Genomic DNA, 20,497 nt, shown 5'->3' with positions numbered 1-20,497 from the left:
TATTTTAAGAAATACACGACCATCTCAGAGCACGGATGCTTTAACAGAGACGGACCCACAAGTCACCACCACCTATGAGTACCGAATGAAGGAAAAAAGGATCTACCGAAAAACCCTGAGCAGCGCCAGAGTCCAGCTGAATACAGACTTATTTCCACAGGATGATTAAAAAAAGGCACCTTTCTGAGAGCCAAATTCATTATAAATGCTTCTTTTATTAGTCAAAATTCCCATCTTAGTTCTCCCTAAAAGGAGCAAGCAGCCAATATGAGGAGGGTACTGTATACTATATAAAACCTAGCCACGCAATTAAGAGAACTTCTGGAGAAGAAAGTAAAGAGATTGTGATGATCGCCGTCTAGTCTGACATACATTAAAATTTAACTTGACATTTCCAACCTAATGGAAAACTCAACTATACTTTTTGCATGTTGGTTACAATGACTGCAGATAGTTGTACAGTTTGCCTATCTGGTCCAAAGTATTTATGACTTATGACTACATCTTACTAATTTTAATATTTTGTCATAAGCTTTTTGCAAATTTTTTACAATTGTGATTTTGCTCTCCTGGTGGAATGTTTTCACATTCTATAACAAAAGTTATTAGGTTTTACTACACGGAATTTTGTATGAAAATAAACTCTGCCAGAAAGAAATTCTCTTAAATGAAACTGCGTCAATTAAGCAAATTATAATTGAAACTGGGCTATTATGAAAAACAAAACAAAACCTTCACTCACTAAATAGCATATACATTGTTTCTTCCCAGGCTGGATGACAGTCAATTCCCATATGGGTGCATAGTAAATTAAAACTTCTCTTCAAGTTAAATGTAAAAATAATAGAATAAAATAATAAATTTCAGCTATTAACCTGTTATCCTCATATCAAAAAAGTGCATCACAGCCGCCTTTGCTTTCCACGATGCCAACTCCTTCCACAGGAACACATGCACAACTTCTGGGAATCTAAAAAATAAACAAGATTTTTTTAAAATGATGAACTTTGTAGTGAATTTAACCAACATACTACTCATAGAAATGCTCTCCTTGAGAAAAGAAAATGTGGAACTGGATCCTTCAAGACCTTTTTTCTTTCAAGAAAAAATTTCCTGTCTCTTTACATACTTTACATCTTTTGAATAAGTTCTTACATTAAAAGAGAATTATCTGTTTCAGTAAACGTGGAAGCAAGCAATGTGGAAAATAATGCTAGAGTTAAAACAATGTATTGGAACTAGAAATTATGCCACTGCAATCCATGATACAAATCTGACTTAAAGCTGATTCCCACAAAACTTCTTTTGGTGCATCAGCAACTAAACTCCCCAGGACGAAGACTCAGATAACCTCATAGAAAATTCTTTTCTATAGTTTATTTCAGCAATGTTATGTTCCATGCTAAAATTAATTTCTGAAATAGGAAGCCAAAACCAACCAAAGTTAAATCCTGAGACATAACAAACTCTGGAAAGTAACGAAGAAAGGAACTTTCTCATACTTAGAATTAATTTATTCAAGCCTGATCCAAAAAAAATGCATAGAAGATCAGTCAAAGCACATAATCCAAATAGATTAATCAGTCGCCATCTTTAGATGGTTTATCTCCCAGTATAAAAGGCCCATATACAATAGCACTACATATCTATAGATAACCATTGTATATTTGTTCATTTTTAAAAACACTGCTCTTTCTTCCAGATAAGTTATGTCTCATAGAAAGGACCAAAGCATCAAGACATGAGAGTTAAAATGTGCCTTAAACCAGTACAATTTCATGTGAGTGTTCAAAATGCTTAAAGGAAGCAGTTAGCTTTAATTTTCTCCTCCTCTTTGCATATCACTTCAGGACACCCTGTGCACTTTGCAACATGAATCATTATAAGCACGTAGGCCCACTCGGTTCCTCAAAAGACACAAAAGGTGCAAAAATAGCTTCTGCAATTGAAGCAAGAACCACGTCAGCAGCCAGATGAATGTGGGTGGTCAGATAAGATTCTGTTGCTGCAAAGGGCAAATTATTAAGCAAATGCTAGATTTATTTTCTTTCTAAACTTTGTTCTTGCCTCAAGTCAACCATTTTCTGGCACTTAAATGACTCTTGACAAGCTCCACCATTCTCAAAATTGAAAGTTTCATCAAAGCCAAAGAGCAAGACTGATTAAACACTGAGGGACTAGTGATGGGGTCCTTAAAGATATATATATATATATATATATATATACACACATATATGCATGTATGTATATGCATATATACATATAAAATAAGGTTTCCCTACTGGTTTAGAAGGTAAAGAATCTGCTTGCAATATGGGAGATCTGGTTAATCCCCAGGTTGGGAAGATCCCTTGAAGAAGGGGATGGCTACCCACTCCAGTATTCTTGCTTAGAGAATTCCATGGGCAGAGGAGCCTAGTGGGCTACAGTCCATGGGATCACAAGGAGTCAGACACTGTTGAAGGACTAACACTTTCATTTTCTTCACATTAAATTATAGTATATATATTATGTATCATATATATATAAGGTATAATTTTATATGAATATATATCCTTAAGTATATATATTGATGCTTTTGAACTGTGGTGTTGAAGAAGGCTCTTCAGAGTCCCTTGGACAGCAAGGAGATCAAACCAGTCAATCCTAAAGGAAATCAACCTTGAATATTCATTGGAAGGACTGATGCTGAAGCTGAAGCTCCAGTACTTTGACCAGCTGATGCGAAGAGCCGACTCACTGGAAAAGACCCTGAAGCTGGAAGATATTGAAGACAGGAGGAGAAGAGGACGACAGAGAATGAGATGGTTGGCCGGCATCATCGACTCAATGGATAAGAGTTTGAGCAAACTCCAGGAGACAGTGAAGGACAGGGCAGCCTGGCACGCTGCAGTTCATCAAGTCGCAAAAATCTGGACACAACTTAGCAACTGAACAACAACAACAACAATATTATAGCTCCCATAATTATACATATATAATTATATATATAAACCACATCCATATTAACAAACCAAAGAGCACCTCTTTTGAAAAGAAAATCAAGTCCAAGTGCTAAAAAAACCAAAACTGTACACTGGCAATATGACCTAAGCTAACGCATGGCATCTCTCAGACAAAAGGGAATAAATCACTGAGATATTCACACTCTGAGACGAACTCATCCAAGATAGAAATAGGCCAAGATTCTATAGGTACAGCTATTTACAGGGAACAACAACTTGTGGTATCCAGGGACCACCTGTGATTGGCCACCCCATGGCCCCTGAACTAAGAGTTAAAAGACAAAAGAAGAACTTCAGCCTCAGAACGCTGGCACCGACACCCACTCCTTCCAGCTATCTGGCAGCTGCACACTAGCACCCAGCCATCCCCTAACCCAGAAAGCGTCATTCCCACCAAGAGCTTCCACCAGCAAAAGGGAGCATGTGAGTCCTCCAGACAAGATGCGTCAGGGGCAGTGTTCCCAGTTCTGACCCTACTTTTCCAGTCTGACTCTTCAGGACTATGGCCACGGGAAATAGGAAACAGTAGTCTCATGATATGCACACATAACTGGAATGTTAGATGATAGAAGATTGCTCTTTTCACTCATTAAGAGGATTTGAAAATTGTTTCTATCGTATTGAACTGCTACGCATGACCTCTTCAATGATTGGTTTGCCCTTGAAGAACAAAAAAGCAGTGATCATAATATTGTACTGCTATTTTACCTCACAGAAACTTCCAAGTAATTAGTGTGATTTTAAAGCAAATATCTAAATGATAATAACATGAAAGATAGGACACCAAGTTTGGAGATTTTGCACAAATCATTTTGTTGCAATTGGAATCAGTAGTGGCCTCTACAAGGGAGGCAATTGTTGTTACTATTAAAATAGAAACAACCATCTCAAAAATTTGTTTTTGCCTTAATTTTAATTGAGTTTTTGTGCCTCAGTATCTTCTTTGAAATAAAAGAAAAATATTTCCTCAAACAGTTCCTGAGAATGTAGTATTACAACTTATGCTTGTATTTCCTAGAAATCAGCAGTTCAAACAGTATATTTTTTAAACAATGGAATACAGTAAAGAGAGATTTTCCATTTTTTAAGCTTTACTTCTAGGTTATTGGATTCATATGAAACCACTCTGCAATGAAATATTAATATCCAATAAAACTAACAAGTTTTCAGAAAATTGTGTTCACAGATCTTGTTAAATATCCCCAAGTTATTTAAAACTCCTTCCTAAATATGAGGCAAAATTATCTTTCACTTTACTAACAAAGTAAAGACTGATTTTTCATCATGTACAGGCTTACAGAAGAGTTTCTTAAAAATATTTTCCAAACTTCCGTTGCCTACTTGTAACAAACACTTGGAAAATTTGAACATTATTGTTTCTAATCCAGTGGTTTCTCAGCCTATTTTTAGAAAAAATTATCCTTGACATATTTATTCTTGGAAGTTTACAGGTTATTATTACTAAGCTAAGTGAGGGTCATGTTGAGCTATGATTAGATAGGTAGGTAGGTATTAATGGATAGACAGACATGGAGACATATCTAAAATGTCCATTGCTGGTAAGATTCCTTAGTATTTCATTTCTCTATTCTTCCAAATTATTTTAAGACAAGTTATGGTTTAATAGTTTACTATGGTTAGCACTTCATTGGCAAACTTCTCATGCAAACACAAATGCTATCAACCTTTTTTCTGAGGTTAAACACATACACACTAGGTCATAATTTTAGTAGAAGAGCCAATAAGATATACCAGTTACATTTTAGATGAGAGCTGTTACAATTAAAAACAATTATTATGTGCTTCAACTCTATGGAAGAAGTGGCAAATAGGACCTGGAAACAAGATATGATCCTTATATTTCTTGGTTAAAAGAAATGTTTAAAAGAAGGAATACCACTCTTCATATATTCAGTAGTAGAAAAGAGATACACACCTCTTTTATTCTACAGAAGGGAGTAGAAGAGACTCAAAAGTAGTAGGTAAAGAAGGGAGGAGAGTACTGAAAGATAAATGTATGCTTAAATACTTTATCAGAGTGTACCAAAAGTGTACCAGAAGAAGCAGCTTCTCCTTGCTACAAAAAAGAACTTTGAATGGAGCCACTGTTCCACTTGGAGTGTCTAGGGGGCAAAATAAGAGGCACCTGGGAGGTGGTAGAGACGATAGTTACAGGCTGGGAAGACAGATACACACACAAACTGATAAGTCTGATTATAAGCTCATATGTTTAGAAACAGTTATGATATGAAGCTAAAGGTTGGAACTGAGTTCAGAATGTAAAGACGAAAAAGGGATGGAGACTAGGAACGGGAAAGAGTGCTAATTGGGGAGCAGGGGACAATTCACTGCTGGGACAACTACATAGAAGGCTTTGCAAAGTGAAAAGTGTGTCTGGAAAAGGGGAGTTTTCACAGAAGGAAGATGGGACAGGCAAAATTCTGTTACTCTGCCACTGTGTTTAGGGGGCTGGTTCTGGAAACTGCTGGCGAAAATGATCTGAGAGCGCCACTTCTGGCAGGTTATCAGTGCTGGAGCACAGGAAAGATACAAAATAAAAGGATTGTGTGAATTAGAACTACTAAAAACACAAAAGAGTAGGTACCTGTGAATTAATGATTATAACTTAAGCCTCCTTAATTAGGGTTTCTGAACTATTTTGTGACACTTTTAGACATTTATAGAATGTCTATATTCATCAGAAAATGACCTAAGTTTACAAAATACGTAAAAGAAAAAGCAAACTCTACAGAGCCTAGAAGGGAAACATTTGTGAACAAATAAGTGATGCAAAGTGTTCTAGGCGCTTTGACAAAAATATAAGCACAGCACGGGGCACAGCACAAAAGAGGAAATGGCCAATCCTATCAAGACAAGCAGAAAAGGCTTGAGAGACACAATGATACAAAGTCTTTAAAGAAAACTATACATGCTAATGGGCTTTGCTGGTGGCTCAGTCATTAAGAATCTGCCTGCAATGCAGGAGACCCAGGTTCAATCCCTGGGTCAGGAAGATCCCCCAGAGAAAGGAATGGCAACCCACTCCAGTATTCTTGCCTGGGAAATCCCATGGACAGAGGAGCCCGGCAGGCTACAGTTCATGGGGCGGCAAAGAGTCTGACATGACTAAGCAACTAAACACACACACATAGAGTAATATGGGGCTTCCTAGAGGTCTCTGGGGAAGAATCTGCCTGCCAACGCAGGAGACTCAACAGATGTGGATTCAGTCCCTGGGTGGGGAAGATCCCCTGGAGAAAGAAATGACAACCCAGTCCAGTATTCCTGCCTGGAGAATCCCACGGACAGAGGAGCCTGGTGGGCTACAGTCCCTGGGGTCACAAAGAGTTGGACACAACTGAGCATGCATGTATGCTAACGTACAAAAACTTGCAGTTTCCAGTGTTAGATTTAGAGATAAATAATCAGATGAAAAAAAAACATAGGCTCTACCATTCCTGTTTCTCTCTAGTTTCATCTATTTTATTTTACCGTGGTGAAAGTCTGGTTCATGGGGAAGCTTAGGGAATAAGGTAAATGTTCTAGTTAATACAATCTTATGGTTAGGTAAAGACCACAGAGAAATAATTTTTGTTTTAACATCTGCTAGTGGTTATTTTCCAAAGTACATTAGCCTTCTCCTTGAGTTAATTACAGTCTCCTGAACATAATTTAATCTTTCTTTGATGATTCAGGATAGTATAGTGTTCTCTGGTCCTTACTCTGCATCTGGGCTATGATTGTCTGGTGTTGGCAATGCAAACTTCTCCCCCACATGTATTCTTAAACACATGTCATGTTTTCCAAGATCAGGGTTGTAACTGAGATTTTTCTTTTTTCTTGACCACATATTTGACATCAGACTAACTTATTTTAGGAACAAATACATAGCCATTCACTTCTATCACCATTATTTGTTGAGCTTATTCTAAATCATATAGCGAGTATTTAGTAATGCAAAAGATTTTGGAAATCATCGAATCCCTCAGCCAAATAACAGGGGAAAAAAAGCTGAGAACCAGAGAAGTTAAAATACTTGCTTAAGGACTCAGAGGTCATTATGATGATCTAGACTATATATATAGCTTAGGTCTTCAACCTTTCAAGTCAACTATTTTCCACTATCCATATTACTATCTTATTACAAGTTTATTAACCTGACCCCACTGAAGAAACTGATTAAATGAAAAAAGGAATAGAAATGAGGAATAAGTAATATTGAACTTAGAATGAGCAATGACATTTATTACCCATACCTTAAAGTTAATAAGCTAAATGAACAGAAAATTACAGTAGCTAAAAACCAATGCTCCATTAAACTGTTTATCAATTTTTATCCCAAAGCAAGAACAGCTCTTTAATTGACAGTTAATGGAGGTAAGCCCTTTGGTTCATAAAACCGAAATTTCACTAACAGAGCCTATGGAAATATGGGACTCCACCTTCACACGTACTACTTTGCTGGCAGAATGCTCTTTGCTGCCTTGTTTTTGAAAAAGGGCATGACCAATTAGATGTTCTGTATTAATTAATTTTTTTTTGTTTTCTCATATGTGATACATTTTTATATTTATATTCTCACTTTAAATTTTCTTTTTCTTCTTTTCCATTCTCTCTATTCTATCCCTTAATAATATTATGTCAGGGAAATAACTACTGCTTAACAAGTTATCTTAAATATTTATTCTTTAACTAAATACCTGAAAGATAAACCAAAGGAGGCCTATTTGACTAGTGTAGTCTAATGAGAAGCATGACATAACGAAGTCATACCTCAAGGTATTGTCTTCTCCAGTTTCATCTTTTACAGAACTTGTGTCTACTATTCGGTTACAATTTTGGTATATCTAAATAAGGTCATAACTCTTTCTCTAAATCTCCTTTTACTCCTGGATGTGCCAAGATTAGCATAAAGAAAAGCCAACGTTAATTTTTGGATTCTATAAACAAAGAGAACAGAGAAATAGAGTGGTAAAATATGCATTATATTCATAGGTATGCATAAACAAGCTGACCTTGCCTGAAGGAAAATCTCTCTCTTAGGGAAGAGCCTCCCACATCAATGGAAATAATACCCAAAGTAATGAAAGCACAGCTGAAAACCTGAATGGCATTCCAAAATCCATGCTATAACTGATTCTCAGATGCAATGAAAAAAATTGTTTTCAGTCTCCATATCCTAGGTCCACACACAATAAAGGTCCTTCAAGAAGAAATCAAGGCAAAGCCTATGGCATATCTTACAACCTAATCAGATGAGCCCTATTCAGTTAGTTACTGAGTTGCTGAAATAATTCTGTTTCTCTTGAAAATGTTTACAGTCAATGGGGACATGAGGACTCACGCGCCAGTGTGAAGGTACACAACCTCACATCTTGATTCCACCCTGTCCAAGGACTGATGAGGCGAACAGAAAAAAGTAAACAACAGGGTACCACCCTCAAGAGTTTGGAATTAGACATAAAGTCAGGCAATGACAAGTAATCTGAATATCAGCTATTATCAGAGCTTAACAAAGTATATGATCAAGAAGGGTTTGAACAACAGGTAGGACAACAGTGGTAAGTGGTTCAAACGGAAGTCACGCTTTATCCAAGTGAAGCGTGCATAGCTGCTCAGTCGTGTCTGACTCTTTGCAATCCTATGGACTGTAGCCTGCCAGGCTCCTCTGTCCACGGAATTTTCCAGGCAAGAATACTGGAGTGGGGTTGCCTTTTCTTTCTCCAGGAGATCTTCTGGACCCAAGGATCGAACTCGGGCCTCCAGCATTGTGGGCAGACTTTACCATCTGAGCCACAGGGAATCCTTTATCCAAGTTAGGTAACCAGAAAAGCTTTATAATCACCTCTGCTATGAGTTATTCAGGTACTACCCTGGCACTTTGGGTGGCATTCATATTTTCAGGCTCATCCTGGAATATGTTATCACCTGCAAAGGTTAGGCTAGAAAAATGTTCAAGTTTCAAGCAGGTGCCTATAATATCTTAATAGACAAACTCTATCAGACAATTCCAGAATTTCATCCATTGACTCATTCACTCAATCATATGATACACTTTCCAAATCATATATATTCTAATGTGATGACATAAAATATTATTGAAAATCAAATTTCATATGAAGTTTGAATCTAGATATTATTGTCTCATTTATCTATTAACTTTTACCAATTTCAATGACATCGAGTACGAATTCAAAATAATGTACATATGTGGAATTCAAAGATAAACAAGACAAGAATCCTTCTTTCAAAGAGCTTGCTGTCTAGTGTGTGAGAAAACCACATAAACAAGTTGTAAAAGCTACAGAGGCATAAAATGGCCTTATGGGAGTACAGAAACAAGACACTGGTCATGCAGCAATTAGGAAACCCTCTCTTAGGTCTTAAAAGAATGCTAGGATTTGGTTAAGTACAGATGCAGAGAAAAGGCATTTAATATGTACACATCATTATGCATTAGAGAAGACCAGGGGATGTTGAAGAAATAGCCGGTCTGACTAGAACATTCGGCACCAAGGTAATGGAAGAGAGGGCTGAGAAGGAAAGGACGTGAGGGATGGTAAGGGGACTCTGGTAGACAGGGACTGACATTGGAAGTTCCAAGCAGACTACCCCAATCACAGAGACACTGTAGAATGTTCACACATATTTCATCTCTTTCCATCTCTTCCTGGACAAACTACAAATGTGTAACCTGAAAATGAATCAATTTTGAGAAGTCTGTAAGATAAAGAAGACTTGAAACTAAAGGGAAAAAGAAGTGATAAGAGAATTAGGGAATAAACTCTTGGAAAAGTGGGAAAGAAAAGGGAACTCAAAGGCATCGATTAAAAGCTCAGTTTTAGAAGAAAGAATGAAATCTTTTGTTTTATTTATTTATTCTATATTTATTTGATCGCACCAGGCAGCATTCAGGATCTTCCCCAATCAGAGATGGAACCCATGTCCCCTGCACTGGGAACACGGAACCTTAACCACCTCCAGGGAAGTCCAACCTTTCTGAATTAGACTGGAGGGAAAAGAAGAAATAATGAAACAAAATAACATTTTAGATAGAAAAGAAACTGAGAATTTTCCTTAAGATGTTCTTAACTTGCTCAGAAAAGTAGAATGCTGGTCATCTGATGGGTGTGAAGGAGCTAGAAATTGTTGAGGGGCTTACCTCAACTTACCTCAACTTTAAACAGCTATTTTCCCTGAGTAATTAATCATTTGACAGTCTCAAGAACACTGTTTCTTATTAGGCTATTTAAAAAGAGTACTTTGCACCAAAATATACACAAAACTTATCTAAGTTGATCAGTTCAGATCAGTTACTCAGTTGTGTCCAACTCTTTGCGACCCCGTGGACTGCAGCACGCCAGGCCTCCTTGTCACCAACTCCCAGAGCTTGCTCAAACTCAAGTCCATCGAGTCGGTGATGCCATCCAACCATTTCATCCTCTGCCGTCCCCTTCTCCTCCCACCTTCAATCTTTCCCAGCATCAGGATCTTCTCCAATGAGTCAGTTCTTCACATGAGGTGGCCAAAGTATTGGATAAATATATCAAAATACTATAGTTGTATCAAATAAAATATAAAAATTTCTTTTCTTTTTCAGTAAAACTCTAAAGATGATGAACTATTTAAGCCATTATGTATGAATAGTAGACATAAAACAATTTTTTAAAATTTATATATTTCTTATCTTTTCTTTAAAAGAATAGCTGTGGAGATCTTTTACTATAAACATGAAAACTCATCTATTTTGATTTTAGAAATGTTGAGTTTAAAAGACTGAACTATTAGTTAATATCTAGGATATAGATTCATTACCTTATTGAATTAACTACATATATTCAACCACAATGAAGTATATTGAAAGTTAAAAAGTCATTTGAATGTCCCACAGGACATAGGACAGACAGCAGCTGGCAGAGTAGGAAGTCAACAGATATTTGTCAGTTGAGTGAATGGGGGAATAAATAAATGTGAATAAGTGAATGAAATAAGGAATGACTGTGAATATGCCACATGTGTGTGCTCAGCAGCTGAGAAAACACTCTTCTTGCTTACTGAATAAAATAAAAAAGAGCTTCATGAACTCTCAGACATGGAGCACAGATGGGAAATTGGTTAGTCTACCACCCTATCCAATAATTGAGGACACAGAAACCCCTCAGGACTAAGGGACAGATCTAAGTGGACTTTGGGAAAGGTGAGCATCCCCAAACTTCAAAAAGGGTTAGCTTCTGAATTTCTGGCACTTTTTCATCTACTAATCACAAAGAGAAATTTTTTGCAAATGTTGCAAGGTACAGAGAAGTTAGATGCTATTTAAAAGCTTAGGTAGAAAAAAAGTTAACAGAAATGTGTATTTTTTTAACCAAATAATAATTTTAAACATCTGATCACCTTATCTTTTGTTAAGAATCTCATCTCAACACAGTAACTAAAGTAAGTAAGAGTTAGGCTTAAATCTCTTTAACTGAAATGTAAACAATAAAATATTAATTTAACATGGCCTCTCCAGTTTCTCACTCTTTCTTTCCTGCCTCCGTACTGACTGGAGTGGTCATTTTAATTGCTAAAGACCTGTGAAGTCTGATGCCGATTCTATCATGCATGCATGCTCAGTTGCATCAGACTCTTTGTGAGTCAATGAACTGTCGCCCGCTAGACTACTCAGTCCAAGTAATTTTTCAGGCAAGAATACTGGAGTGGGTTGCCATTTCCTTCTCCAGGGGATCTTCCTGACCCAGGGATCAAATCCTGCATTGGCAGGAGGATTCTTTAGCACTGGGACACCTGGGAAGCTCTAATTCAATGTACACTTATGCCAAACATGTAGATGTGAAAAGCACTGAAAACCAGGGGAAAAGAAAGATCATGCCTGGATTAGAACCTGAACCATGTTAGGATGAGAGAGAAAATGTGCAAATGAGAAGAACACTGCATTTTAATTCAGGAAATTCACACCTCTGCCTTAGTTCTAGGGCTTCCCAGCTGCTGCAGTGGCAAAGAATCCGTCTGCCAAACTGGAGAGGCAAGAGATGGGAGGTCAGGGATCTAAATCCTGTAACTGCACAATATCGGACAATTTATTCAACCTTTTTGATACTTCTTTCTTCTCTCAGAAAATGAAAACAATAATTCCTCCCAATCAAGGTGGTTGTATCCAGGTGTCTGTCACAGTCAGTACTCAATAAATTGATATTTGAAAGATAATAAGATTAAGGGGGGGATCCTGTGAGGAAGAGGATATAATAGCTAATGATATCAAATCTCATAATTCTATAAATCACTACCTAAAGCAGAATATTGCAATAGTCATGATGTGCTTCAGCCCATTAACATTAAGGATATATTTATTGATGGCCTGAATATTCATTTCTTATGGTATTGTTAGTGATTGAAATGATTTTTGCCAGTGTTTTAATCAATTTATCAAATAAAAGTGATGATGATCCTATGCCACGTTTTGGTTTCCAATTCAGTGGTAACAAAAATATGTATTGCGTGCTACTATGGACTAAGCAAGGTGTCTATTTCAGTTAATTTAGCAATTAAAAGGGAGCTGTGCAGTCTACAATATTTAATTGTCTTTTTAAAGTCAGGATCTATCAGAGATATGTATGTGGTATCAATATCAAGCAGAATTTTATTTTGCCTAAAAATTGGCTTTATAGATTACACTGTAAGCCTATTTAGTGTCCCTTTTTAGGTTGACTGCTGGAAAGCTAACATCTAAATTGGGGGCCTTTCTCTAGGAAGTATCTAGGCTTTGTTTACATGTATTTTGATCATTAACGCCATTTCTAGCTTCAAGTACTAGTCCTACCTTTGTTTCCTATTGGTTCATGCTCACACTCACTAATTTATACACATACACACCTCAATAATGAGGACTGTTACAAAAGACATAATAAATGTAGCTGGGAAATGTTTCCAAAATTGACTCTATTTGTATATTTCAATAGTGTTTGGGCAGTGCAACTCTGAAAGCTAACTGGTTCCAGGAACATAAAAAGTAATGTGGAAACTCCCCAAATATTTTTCTTTCCTCCAGCCTCCAACTGTATTGATTCCAAGAAAAGAAAGGATTTCATAAATACAACTGAAAAGGTACATATAACACAACTCAAGAAAAACATTAATTGTTTTTCCTTCTCTAAGAAATTGCATATGAATAATATGGAAATAATATGGTCAAATTATATTATCTTTGAGACATGGTCAAATTTCCAGCTACTGTCAAGGCTCAGCAGCAGACGTGGTAAATGCATCTGACATATTCTTGGACACAGATAACTTACACTGGCAGATCCTACACGCAGATCCTGTGCAGAGTATTAAAGGGTTGGATGAATGTTTTTTATTTGCTGAACATCCATAGGGTATAAAATCAGATTTGAACACATGTACTTTAACAAGTTTAGAATCCATTTGATCAGAAAGCATTTCAAGCCTCAAATCAACTTCTACTTTAAAGGTAAAAGCATCATCTATCATAAAATGTTACGAAAATTCTAAACAATGAGTTAGAATCCCAAAGCCATTTTCAATGAGGATTTGATTAGCCCATCATATGTGATTTAATTTTCCCCTTGTTTTCAAATAAATCCAAATGCTGGAGAATGCGTATTTGTATCCATAATTTTGGGTTTCAGTCAACATTGACCAGTATCCAATATGGGCATATTAGATTGATTTCTATATTGTTTCTATACTTGATTTCTATATTGTTCACACCTATATATATAATTTGAGGAACACAATTGAAACAATGCAGCCAGCAATAAGTCACCCTGCAAAAAATTAGAATAAATTTTAAAAATATGCTTTGGTTTCAGCTTTAAAGTAGTTTGCCAAAATCTGCAGACCCACGAATGGTCTTCATCACATACTATTCATTGACTCCACATATACTAAAGCTATTTGGAATCTCACTTTCCTTCTCTCTGATATTTCACTGAAGGGAAAATAATTTGTTTAGAAATCTTATTAAGAATTCTTCCTTAGCACAGATTCTCACTAAAACAAACAAAAGTAGAGAAAAATAAGCAAAAATAATTAAGCAAAAAGATTATAAAATTAAATATTTTATCATATTGTCTCATTTATCAGGCTTTCTCTGATTTCATTAAGGACCTTTAGACTAGGTGCCAGAACTAATTTTATTGCAGCATCTGCTCTTTGGTTTTAACATGGGTATACAAGTAGATTAAAATATTTCTTTTAATTGATAACTAGCAATATAGAGAAGAAATGTTTTAATAATGCCTTGAGTACATTTATTATTTTCTTTTTCACAGCTTATCACTTCATCTTCATAATATTCTTATAATGTGAGAAAAGTATGTGGAAATAGAGGCTCAGAAAGGTTAAGTAGTTGTCAAAGCAATCTCTCCAAAATTACACAATCAAATCAGTGAGGAGTGACCTGACTTCCTCTCTCCTAGAATAAGGCTATTTCTGTGGAATAAAGGTTTTCAGAAAGCATGTATGGGATTCATGGGCAGGAGACACAGGTTGAAGATCCCCTCTGCCATGGACTGACACTGGGTGTGGTTCCCTTACCTTCTCTGAGCTTGAATTTCCTCATATATAAAATGGGAATATAAGTCAATTTGTACTGCAAAAAATAATAAAATAAGATAAAATGGGAATCATAAAGGCTCTGGCCCTACTTATATACCACTCAGTTGGGGACCCAAAAATTGAGATGACGTGACCTGTCAATTGACATGCCAATTTTAAGTCACCAAGTAGTGTGTGTGTGTGTGTGTGTGTGTGGTTAGTCGTTCAGTAATGTCCAACTCTCTACAACTCCATGGGAAATGCCCACCATGGGATTTCCCTCCTCCAGGGGATCTTCCCAACCCAGGGATTGATCCCAGGTCTCCCACATTGGAGGCATATTCCTTACCATTTGAGCCACCAGATACTCACAGAGCAAACCAAATTTGTTGGTAAAGAAACAAAAAAAGAAGGAATTAAAAGGCTTGAACCTTAACTAATACTTCCTATTTCCCTGAGGACCCCGAGCAAGTTCTATCAACCCACAGTAACGCATCAGAAATATAATATTTCTCCACAACAATGTGACTACTCTGTGGTTAAGAAAGACCAGCCAAAGCCTTCTGCACGCATCCACCAGCAACAAATTTACACTCATTGTATGCATTGATGGGAAGTCACTTCAGCATCCACCCAGTGTGAGATTCCATGAGGAGGACTTGCAAAGGCCAGGAAGGCTTCAGATCTGTGAGTCCTGCTGGGCTGCGGTGGGAAGATGTGTCCTGGAGGGAGGGCTACTGTTTGTCTCCTGTAGGCCCTGCAGCATCTTCTCCCCAGAAGCTAAAATTGGCATCATTTCATCTGTGCTTGGCACAGCCTACAGTAAGCATCAACCTTTAGTTTAGTAAGTAGGAAGGGACACGTGAAAAAATAAGATATCAGCCTCATAGTGTTCTTAACTGTAGGGACCACTGATACCCTTAAAAGCCCTCCAGTAGGTACATCTGCTTAGTGATGCCTCGTCCATAAAAATGACAGGGCTCTGCCCTTGAAGACACATGGCCTTTTCACCCTTGATGCTTTTCTATATTTGGACCATGACCCTTTTGACTATTATGGTCCTTTCTCTTCAAATTTTTTAATAATAAAATCCATTTCTCAGAACCTGGAAATGAGTGAACAGGAGGGCAAGAACAGTGTAATAAATAAGCCTGTGGAAAATCTTATTTTATTACCTGCTCCCATGACCCGTTTCATAAAATAGATCTTCCTCTCTTTTCTCCTCATGGAGAAAGAGGCACAAAGAATGGAACTCTTTACTCATAAGAAAAAAAGTGAAAGAAAAGAAACAATATAGGCATAGTACTCAGAACCAAAAAATACAAGTACATCATATGGAAAATATTTATAAATAGTGCTTCCTCACCAAGGGTTTGCTATAAATCGAGGGTTTCTATATTCTTGTCAGCTTATTTTCTCTGACAAAAACATCTCAAAGAAAAGTTCAAATGACTGTATTGCAATGTGGTCTAATTTCCATGAGATATAAAATAAGGTTAGGGTGTAAAATAGCCATCCTTAACAGTTTTGGATGGGAACTATGTATTTTTATTTTTATTAGGTATTAGTTAAACTTGACCTACACAAGTGAACCCAAATCAAAATAAAATATTTAGTTCTAAATTGTTTCACAGCCCTTTCCTTCATGGGACAAAGAAAATAGTTGTAACTCATCAAAAGCGATAAATATGAAATACTTTCTTCAAGGAGACAGCAATTGGGAAATTTAAGCGAAAATTGGCACATATCATTTAGACAGTAAATGGAGGCAATGTCATCCAAAATTGCAAACAAAGAGCTATTCTTCCGGAATAACAGTTTTCCTGCTGTGTACATATGTGGTTGGTATGCAAATGTCATGTACACACATCTCTAAAATCCTTCCTTTTGTTTCTAATGTGCTGATATTATGTCAAGAAAAGTATTATAAGTAATTATGAATTGAGCCTCTAGGTAATAGCAGGCAGTGCCTGTCAAACATAAAAGAAGATTTTTCATCCTGAAAAGCCACAAGAAACTATCTCCTCCTTTGATTTGTGTGGTGAGGAGAGGAAGTCAGGAATCTCTTCTGTCAGTGACAACCATGAAAGGAGTGAGCCCAGTGACAAATCTGATACACAGAAGAGGCGCATTCCAAAAACCCCAACAGAAGAAACCATATCCTGGAGGCGTCACAAGTCTCTGGATCAAGCCCAGCCTGAACGCACACGGCCCCTGAGCGACTGGGGATTATGAGTCAGTAATGTTTCCATTTTTGCTGTAGAGAATTTGAGTCAGGTTGTCCCTTGCTATCAGAGGAATCACCACACAAATAGTAAGGTTAAAATACATGGGCTCCTGTTTCTTACTTCCTAGATCTACCTGCCTGCCCGTGAAAAAGGCATGATGCCAAGGAAGGTTGTAGCCTTTCACCTGGGTTGCAATTTTCTGCCCAATTCATTTTCTCAAAGTAAGAAGTACTGTGCTGACTGAGCTGCTTGTCTGTTTTGGAAATTAATACTTTGTCAGTTGTTTTGCTATTATTTGCTGTCATTCTGAGGGTTGTCTTTTCACCTTGTTTATAGTTTCCTTTGCTGTGTAAAAGCTTTTAAGTTTAATTAGGTCTCCCTTGTTTATTTTTGCTTTTATTTCCATTACTCTTGGAGGTGGGTCATAGAGGATTGTGCTGTGATTTATATCATAGCATGTTCTGCCTGTGTTTTCCTCCAAGAATTTTACAGTTTCTGGTCTTACATTTAGGTCTTTAATCCATTTTGAGTTTATCAAAGTGGGTCAGAATGGACATCATCAAAAAAATCTACCAACAATAAATGCTGGAGAGGATGTGCAGAAAAGGGAACCATCTCGCACCGTTAGTGGGAATGTAAATTGATACAGCCCCTATGGAAGACGGTATGGAGATTCCTTAAAAAACTAGGACTAAAACTACCATATGACCCAACAATCCCAATATACCCTGAGCATATATATATATACACACACATATACCTGGGCATATACCCTGAGAAAACCGTAACTGAAGACACATGTGCCCTAATGTACACTGCACAACTATTTAGAATAACTAGGACATGGAAGCAAACTAGATATCCACCAGCAGATGAACAGATAAAGAAGGTGTGAAAAAAAAAAAGAAAAAGAAAAAAAAAAGTTGTGGTATATATATATATATGTATACACACACACATATATACACAATGCAATATTACTCAGCCATAAAAAAGAATGCATCTGAGTCAGTGCTAATGAAGTGGATGAACTTAGTGCCTATTATACACAGTGAAGTTAAGTCAGAAAGAGAAAAACAAACATCGTATGTTAACACACACATATGGAATCTAGAAAGATGGTACTGATGAAGCTATGTGCAGGGCCGCTATGGAGATGCAGACATAGAGACCAGACTTATGGACATGGGGAGCGGGGGAAGGAGAGGGTGGGATGAATGGAGAGAGTAGCATGGAAACATAAATATTGCCATATGTAAAACAGATAGCCATTGGGAATTTGCTGTCTGACTCAGGGAATTCAAACCAGGCCTCTGTGACAACCTAGTAGGGTGAGATGGAGTAGGAGGTGGGAAGGAGGTTCAGAACAACAAAAAAAAGAAGTAATTCTGCTCCTGAGGCTCAATGTCACAGGTGACTCCATGAAGACAGCACTGGAATGATGAAGTCCAAGGATTCTGGAGAACTAGGTCTCAATTGTAACACACCCACCAACTACAAGACCTTGACTCAATTACTAATGCTCCTGACATCTGTTTCTTCACGTAAAATGGGGCTAACAGTAGTCCTTACATGAGAAGATTGCTGTGAGTATTAAATGAGATACCATATATAAAACTCCCAGACAATATCTGAAACTTATGAACATTCATAAAGCACAGGCATTCTTATTGATATACTAGCGGGGTTAAATTTCCTGCAGCTGTAAATATAGGCTGACATTCTATTTATAAAAGTAGATACTTGATTTTTATTATTTGAGCTATATGAATAGCAAGTATATCAAATTTGTTGAAAATGGTTATTTAATTTTGCCTGTACCCAGCCTCTTGAGAATATATTGTCTCAGTGCAAGTAAATATTCAAAAGGCAAACTTTTAGAAATTGTATTTCATAAAGTAAAGCTTGTTAAGTAGAAAACCAATGCTGCAATAATTTCTATTTCTCTCTCTCTCTCTCTCTCTCTCTCTCTCTCTCTCTCACACACACACACACATACACACACACACGGAAGAAGGGCTAGCCATCAAATGTTCATTTCTTGACTTGTCACAGGAAAGCCATTCAGGCCCTCAATGCTGCCCACGAGGGACAGCTAAGTATTCCTGAAAAACAAATGTGGATATGCATCTTGTCAGTTTCAAAGAGAGCCATTCCTTCACAAGAAGCTAAAACACTAAGGAAAAGGGGACAGAGAGAATCATTTTTTCATAGAAAAACTGGATGTTCATATTGCTATTCACTGTTCCCTCTAGCCCTATAGAATTGATATGCTATGCAGCTAACTTCTATACATGCAACCTGAAACTGTAATGAAAGTTCCAGGTGGTGGAGGAACAAACAAGTTATGTCCGAAAGCAGAGAGGGGCTTCCCGAGTGGCCCAGTGGTAAAGAATCCACCTGCCAATGTAGTGGACGTGGATTAGATCCCTGATCCGAGAGGATCCCGCATGCCATGGAGCAACTAAGCCTGTGCTCCACAACTACCAAGCCTGTGCTCCAGAACCTGGGAACTGCAACTACCGAGCCCCCGGTCACACCTAGGGAAGCCCGCACGCCCCAGGGCCCGCGCTCTGGAACAAGAGCAACCACGGCAATGAGGAGCCCAGGCACCACGACTTGAAAGCAGACCCTGCTTGCTGCAACTCGAGCAAAGCCCGCATGGCAACAAAGACCCAGCACAGCCAAAAATAAAATAAATAAATGAAATTAGTATGAAAGAAAAAGAGCAGGGAGACCTCTGTGAACTGAGATCCAGTTAGGGGGAGCAAAGAGTCCCTGCGCAGGGTGGCCCCTGACAGTGACCCAGTACCACTGAGTAGCTTGGAATCCACCCAATTCAGCTTGTACCTCCAAATCCACGTATCATTGAACACCAGTGAATAATGAATTCACTTCAAATGCAGGTCAAACGGCTAAAGTCTCTTCCACCCGCCCCCACCTCCACCGCTGTATGTTTCAAATCTTACTGTTGCCCAAGAACCTCCATCAGAAATTAGATTCAGCAGCACAGATTTTCCCTTGACTTCAGACTCTGGGCTTGGGTTGCAGCACAGCTGGGTGGCAGCAAAAACCCCCGAAAACGTCTGCCTTTGACTGGTGAGAAAAAACCGTCTTAAAGCTCACAAACAGCTGAGGCATGAAGCTGAGGCATCACTGTGCTCAGCTGCTGAAGTGTGGCTCTGTTACTGCAATTTTGAGATACTTATCAACATTCAATTAACATCCATGATATGATATTAGTCACTGTTAACGCTTATTAAGCACCTCTGTGAAAAGTGCAGAATTCAAGTTTAATAAGGTAGGACTCCGACTGCCAGATGGCATCTTCATTTGATTTATGCTTCTCGGTGAGAATCTGCTTCCATTCCAAGTGAATCGCCTCAAGTTTCAAAGTATTTGCCCTTCACTTTTATATATGACCAATATGCTGAGGAACATGAAATGCACAGCTGAATTAGCATGAGTAAATGTATATATGAAAATTTACAAAAGAACACATTTTCCACTTAGGATATCTAGTTGATGAGAAAGATTTCAATTTATTGAAGGAGATTAACATTTGAAACCGGAAGATAAAACTCTTAAGAATGGCGTCCTTTTAATATCTTGAGGGATGATAAGCAGAAGAAAAGGCAGGGGGGGGCGAGGACTGGGAAGATCTAGGAGGAAGAATCCCTGAAAACGTATGGAACGTATTAACGT

General features: G+C 37.7%; 1 protein-coding gene across 7 annotated transcripts in view; it reads right to left on the bottom strand.

The window, feature by feature from the left end:
• HIVEP2 (HIVEP zinc finger 2) overlaps positions 1 to 20,497 on the bottom strand; it is a 206,658-nt gene that overhangs the window by 36,002 nt on the left and 150,159 nt on the right. For all 7 annotated transcript variants that reach the window (XM_065931240.1, XM_065931244.1, XM_065931241.1 and 4 more), the window contains one exon: positions 876 to 970. The gene's annotated coding sequence lies outside the window, so the exon portion shown is untranslated. The remainder of the gene's footprint in view (positions 1 to 875; positions 971 to 20,497) is intronic.

The sequence above is a fragment of the Muntiacus reevesi genome, chromosome 3 (genome assembly GCF_963930625.1).
Source record: "Muntiacus reevesi chromosome 3, mMunRee1.1, whole genome shotgun sequence".
Taxonomy (NCBI): domain Eukaryota; kingdom Metazoa; phylum Chordata; class Mammalia; order Artiodactyla; family Cervidae; genus Muntiacus; species Muntiacus reevesi.
Note: the sequence above shows the minus strand (reverse complement) of the source record. Positions and strands in the feature narration are given on the sequence as shown.